Here is a 6582-nt window from a genome sequence, read left to right on the forward strand (position 1 = left end):
GGAGAGGAGGAGAGACATTCCAACTCATTGGAACCTGTGCCCACCGCCAGGGGGTGCCTTAAGCCTTATAGAACCCGGAAGACCTTTACTTCCGCCACACTTGGCAAGATGGCGGAAGAACCAGCCAGGGATGCCCGGAGTGCTTCCAGTGCAAAGGGCAGCACTTCTGCCACACCAGGAAGTGCTGCCGGAAGGACGTCATCAGCCACCTGGAGCACATCTGGGCGGAAATAAAAGGGGCCACATTCCTACAGTCGGGGAGCTTGAGTTGGGAGCAGGAGTAGGACAAAGCTCCCAGGAGGAGAAGAAAGGTGGCCAAGGACTGAGATATTGAGTGAGAGAAGTCTGAAATAGAGGTGATTGGTGCTTGGGGCACTGTGTGTGGTGTTTGGGGCTGTGTATGTATGTTTAATAAACGTGTGAGTTTTATTAAGATGTTTCCGACTGGTGGTGTCTGGGTAAATATCACAATGTAATATGGTCAAATAAATTATACTTCACTGTACACAAACAAGTGCACTTTGCACATCAAAAATACAGCAAACTTTGGCAGTGAAGTGCAATAATGATGTGTGTGAAATCAACATCAATGATAATCAATGCTCAGTGATTCTCACTGACCACCTTCATCCCATATTGCAGCATTTCTTTCCTGTTGCTATCACATGTGGGCAACATTTGGTTAGCTGATCTTGACAAAGACATTAACAATATGATACAGCCTTTCAGTCACTAAACCCGAACCCAAATAAATATTTATGGGCACCATGTTAGTCTGCAAGAGTCTACAGAGGTTGTTCTTGTGAATGAAATATGCTGCCTCAATTCTTCACCGCTGAAGAAAACTGTGTTACAAAGACATGAAGTGGCTGGCGGATAGCGCAGGCCGGGGGATTGGCGAGCGAAGTGAGCAGGGAGCGAAGCCCCTTTGTTTCTTTAAAAATAATAAACAGTACATTTGTGTAGATTTGTGAAATAATTCTAGGGCAAGGAAAACCAGTAAAATACATACAATTAATAGTTTTTTAAAAAAATAATAAAAACATCATAGTATATTTAATAACGTCACTGAGGTCAGTGTTTCGAAGGTCATCATGCGTTCATTCATGTGTTCTATAAACTTTCTCTTGGCTTTGTACCATCCCTGGAAGGAATGACCATACATCAGCTCGTTTAGAGTTGAATGCATGGGTAGAATATCCATCCATCCATTTTCCAACCCGCTAAATCCAAACACAGGGTCATGGGGGTCTGCTGGAGCCAATCCCAGCCAACACAGGGCACAAGGCAGGAACCAATCCTGGGCAGGGTGCCAACCCACCGCAGGACACACACAAACGCACCCACACACCAAGCACACACTAGGGCCAATTTAGAATCACCAATCCACCTAACCAGCATGTCTTTGGACTGTGGGAGGAAACCGGAGCGCCCGGAGGAAACCCACGCAGACACGGGGAGAACATGCAAACTCCACGCAGGGAGGACCCAGGAAGCGAACCCAGGTCCCCAGGTCTCCCAACTGCGAGGCAGCAGCGCTACCCACTGCGCCACCGTGCCGGACGCGGGTAGAATATAATCAATTAATAATTTTTTATTTTATAAAGATTTGTGTTTAGATTTTGCCTCCCTTAACAAATCCATCATTGTATTTCCATAATTTTGCTCTGCTGGGATTTGTTGCATTTTCTTTTTGCTCCATTGTTCACTACAAATATCCATTAAATAAAAGAGAGATTAATAAACATATGCACACATCGAAATTTCAAAAATCTCAATAATGTCAATATAGTGATTAGTTTATAATTTAATTTTAGTTTACGTCATGCCAAACATTTAGGGTTTGCAAAATTTATGTTATTACAATCACATCTTGCCTTGATTTTTGTTATGTTAAACTTATTGTGTCTGTTTAGTGTACTTTCAGTTATTGAGAGCTTTGTAAAATATAATGCTGACATTTTGTTTTATAGGAAATGTATAGCACATAAATGTATAGACAGTGTCACTAAGAATCAGACCGTTGCACAGATGGGGATTAATTAATTTTTTTGGGGTTGAACCCAGACGAACCCAGCCTTGGCCCGATTCGCACCACTCACACACAGAGACACTGTGACAAATAGATTAAACAATAATTAAACTGAATATATTAAATGAAAAATAGCAAGAATAATTAACTAAACAATGAACAAAATAATTCCTCCTTCAGTTCCCTGCCAGTGGTCACTTATACAGTATAACAAAAACCATTAACAACAACGTGCACAATAAACACAAAGTCCAATGCACTCTCCATTTGAAACGGCAACTGATGATGTAGAAATGAGGCAGAAGAGACAATCCAGAGAACAGTTCAGTGTAAATTATGTAAAATGGTTCTACCAGTAATCCTGATTCGTTGAGGAGTGATGACATTGAGCGCACTCCCTTTGGCGAAGAACGAATACCAATCCAACACAGTACTCACACGACAGGCAGGTACAAAGCAGTCCATACATTCATACGAGCATGATGATGCAGGACAATTGATAATCCAAAGGCAGATTATACTGACGGTAAAAGTGACAGGTGAAAAAACACACACACAAACTCCAGACTTCTGACTTTCTGTCCTGACTAGCTGGCCTTCCTTTTCAAAGCTCCAGCTGGCCGGTCTTGTCCCCAGCAGACCCTATGCTCTCCTCAGACGTCAAATCTAGGCCACCGCAGGGATAGTCTGGAGTTGAAGTTCAGAATTCATGTAGCACCACAATAATGTGAAATGCAAAATGTATGTATTTAATATCAGTTAGACAGTACATCACATTCAAATACATTTTCAAAAACATGGTTACACAGTCTGTGATTCTTTTAACAAATATATTTATTTTCTTTAAGGCAATCTTTCAGCCCTTATTGTATATTAGGAATAACATGATTTGATTTTTGTTTGAAGTGCATGGTGTTATTTTTGTAGTTTTCTAGTGTGCACTTGGTTGTGTTCATTTGAATAGATTGCATTTTGGCACATGTTTTGACTTTACTGAATTAGCACGTAAGTCATTAGGTTGTGATACCTCTTACTTGTGTGTTAGGGTAATCATATTTAGTTGCATTGGGTGCTGTTTGGATTGTATGCCAGGAGACAGAAACAAAAATTAAGGAAGAAGAGAGAGCAAGAGAGGAAGAGGCGAGCAGGAAACTTGCTGCAGTCTTCAGAAAGCATTTGATTTGACTTCATTTGGAAAACATCTCGTGGTTCAGTTTCTACTAGTATGTTACTTTGAGAACAATTTGTTTTTTCTTAGTTTTTTTTTCTTTTTTGTTAGAAACAGAAAACAACTTTTCTTTTCCAGTACACTGATTCAAACAAGTATTTGAATAAAACAATAAAATGTGAGTCTATGCAGCAACACTTGACATTACATTAATATTGCTATCGCCAACATTCTGCTCTTTGCTTATTCATGGCTAATCCTTTGTTGCATATCACACTACTTTTATAATACTGCACTGGTATTAGATATGCTGGATTTTAGGTATTTTCTTCACCTTTTTATTTAAATCTAAGCATGTACTTTTGTTATAAATGTTATGAAAGGGAAGTACTGTACATCTATTACATTATCTCATCGGCTTTAACATTTGGCCTAGTCAACAACTTTGTCGTACAATGATGTGTTTTAACATAAAAGGACATTGTGATATCTGCCCTCAGTTGACTCACCTACAACTTGTATTGCTGATGTAAACAATAATTTCTGCAAAAAATGGAAAATCTGAGTAATTTTAAACATTGGATATAATTTAAACATGAATGAAACAAAAATATGTGCATTTTTCTGTCCTTCTGGGACTTTTGCTCAGTTGCTGTTTTCAACACAGCCTTGACGAAGTCATCCTACTTGGCCTTTGAATGTAACCCCCAAGTGTATTTGAGACATCAGTATCATCTACGGCTGACACAGTGTCAAACATTTACTGCATTTGACCAAAATCATGGACGGAGGATTCCTTGGGATTGGGTTGGCAGTCCACTTGAATAAAGACAGTTAATATTTTACATTTTCCCCAATGACTGGGATCTCCATTCATTTATTTTTTCCAAGACCTGAGCGCACTGGAGTTTTGTTTTCTTCTCCTCTGCTGCTAACTAGCCTTAACTTAGACCATCCATCCATTGTCCAAACCAAACTTTATTCTGAGCAGGGCCACGTGGCAAGACAAATTCCTGGACAGGGCGCTTGTCCATTGCAAGGTGAATACTCACATACATACACACACATATCAGGGTCATTTTAGCATCGCCAGTCAACTTAACCTGCATGTCCTTGGACTGTGGAAGGAAACCAGAGCATCTGGAGGAACCCTTGTGGGCACCCATATGGAAATCCACCCAGGGACAGCCCAGGACATGGACTCCTGCCTTCTTATTGCAAGGCATTAGCAACACCACTGTGCCACCAATGTCAGAGTCATCTTAACAGTATCACAGACCCTGGGGCAGAGTAGTGTGCTGGGGCCCTTGTTTTGACAGCCAAACAGAAACATACATAGGCATCAGAAACATTGTGGGCCCCTACGTTCCTTGTGCCCCTGGCCAGTGCCCATTGTGCTTATATGTTAAGCTGGCGCACCATCAGGGCCAGCACCACCATAAGGAGAATTAGGCAATTGCCTAGGGCACAGATCATAAGAGGGGGGAAACCCAGCCACATAGGTTAGCTACCAAACACTCGGGTGGCACACTAATAAGCTTGGCCTAGGGCAGGGGTAAGCAACGTCGGTCCTGGTGAGCCGCAGTATGTGCAGGTTTTTGTTCCAACCCAGTTCCTTAATGAGAACTCAATTATTGCTGATGAAGAACATATTGCTTAAGTGACATTTTGATGCTTCATTTTAGTGGTCTCGCTTGTTAAGGTTCTCCAACCTTAATTGCTTATTTCAATCTTAAACTGCTGCATTCAGTGTTTTAATTGCTCCTTATTAGCAATAAGATGTAAAAGACAAAGCAGCCAGCAGTTCTCCAGCTAGCTTTTTTCCAATTACATCTGTGTGTGTTCATCATGCACTGTTTGATTTAATAAAACACTTAATAGAAAAATGTGACAGACTGAAAATGATCTGTTTTAGGCTTCATATCATTTGGATGATATCCTTGGAAAGGAAAAAAATCTACGATATAAGAGCCTTACATTGCACAGACTAACAAGCCATAAAATTAAATAAGGTCTGAGATTGGCAATGATTGGTTTCTAATTAAGCAATTGGGTTGGAATGAAAACCTGTAGCCACTGCGGCTCACCAGGACCGACGTTGCCTACCCTTAGCCTAAAACAGATCATTTTCAGTCTGTCACATTTTTCTATTAAGTGTTTTATTAAATCAAACAGTGCATGATGAACACACACAGATGTAATTGGAAAAAAGCTAGCTGGAGAACTGCTGGCTGCTTTGTCTTTTACATCTTATTGCTAATAAGGAGCAATTAAAACACTGAATGCAGCAGTTTAAGATTGAAATAAGCAAGTAAGGTTGGAGAACCTTAACAAGCGAGACCACTAAAATGAAGCATCAAAATGTCACTTAAGCAATATGTGCTTCATCAGCAATAATTGAGTTCTCGTTAAGGAACTGGGTTGGAACAAAAACCTGCACATACTGCAGCTCACCAGGACCGACGTTGCCTACCCCTGGCCTAGGGCACAAAATAACCTAACACTGGCCACCATGTCACCCTAACTTAGACCACTTTACCATATTGTAGTTTACCAGCAATAAAAACTTTAAATTAAAGAAATGTCAACATGCATGGATAAATGATTATTTTTGTTTGCATTCATGTGCATATACCAGATAATAAAACATTTATCTTACAATTGCCTTTACTTTCAATACGTACAACTGTCCAGTTGGAAGAGTGCAATATAAAAACTAAATAAATCTAGCAAGCACAATGTTTCATTCATACTAATGCAATGTAGAAAAATGCACATAATAGCTAAACTTTTATTTAATGAGTAGTTTGGTTTAGGTGTAAACATTGTCCCTGGCATTTTTAATGTACTGAGAGGATTGCATACTTGTTTAAAAGATTTACCAGCTTAGGTTTTCAAGATAAACCTTAATATTTATCTTAAGACAAATATTTTAAATCCAGGTATAAAAATTGATTCACAAAAATGTGACGTTTTAATGACATTAGAAAATGCCAAAAACAAATACTGTAGCTCACAATCGTCTGAATTTCGTTTATTTACTTGAGCAGTAAATTTTTATTCAGCAAGAATTGTTATCCCATAAGAAACTATATTTCAAAGAGAAAACATTTTCAATGCAGTTCCCGATTTCCAGTTTAAAATTTTTTTAATCGGTGTTTATCTCAAAACATGCCCATCAAATATTTTTTCCTTACGTGTTTATTTTGATTTCTTGCTCCACATATTTTTGTATCGCTAGTAGCACAATCTGATAGGGCGCTAGATCCACCACTCGCTCTATTGCATTTGAAACGTGTGACAGGATAGAAACAAATCAGACGCACCCAATTATATACGACAGCAGGTCGCAGCTGAAGTACAGCGGCTGATAGTATTTTGT

This window comes from Erpetoichthys calabaricus, chromosome 11, assembly GCF_900747795.2.
Source record: "Erpetoichthys calabaricus chromosome 11, fErpCal1.3, whole genome shotgun sequence".
Lineage (NCBI taxonomy): Eukaryota > Metazoa > Chordata > Cladistia > Polypteriformes > Polypteridae > Erpetoichthys > Erpetoichthys calabaricus.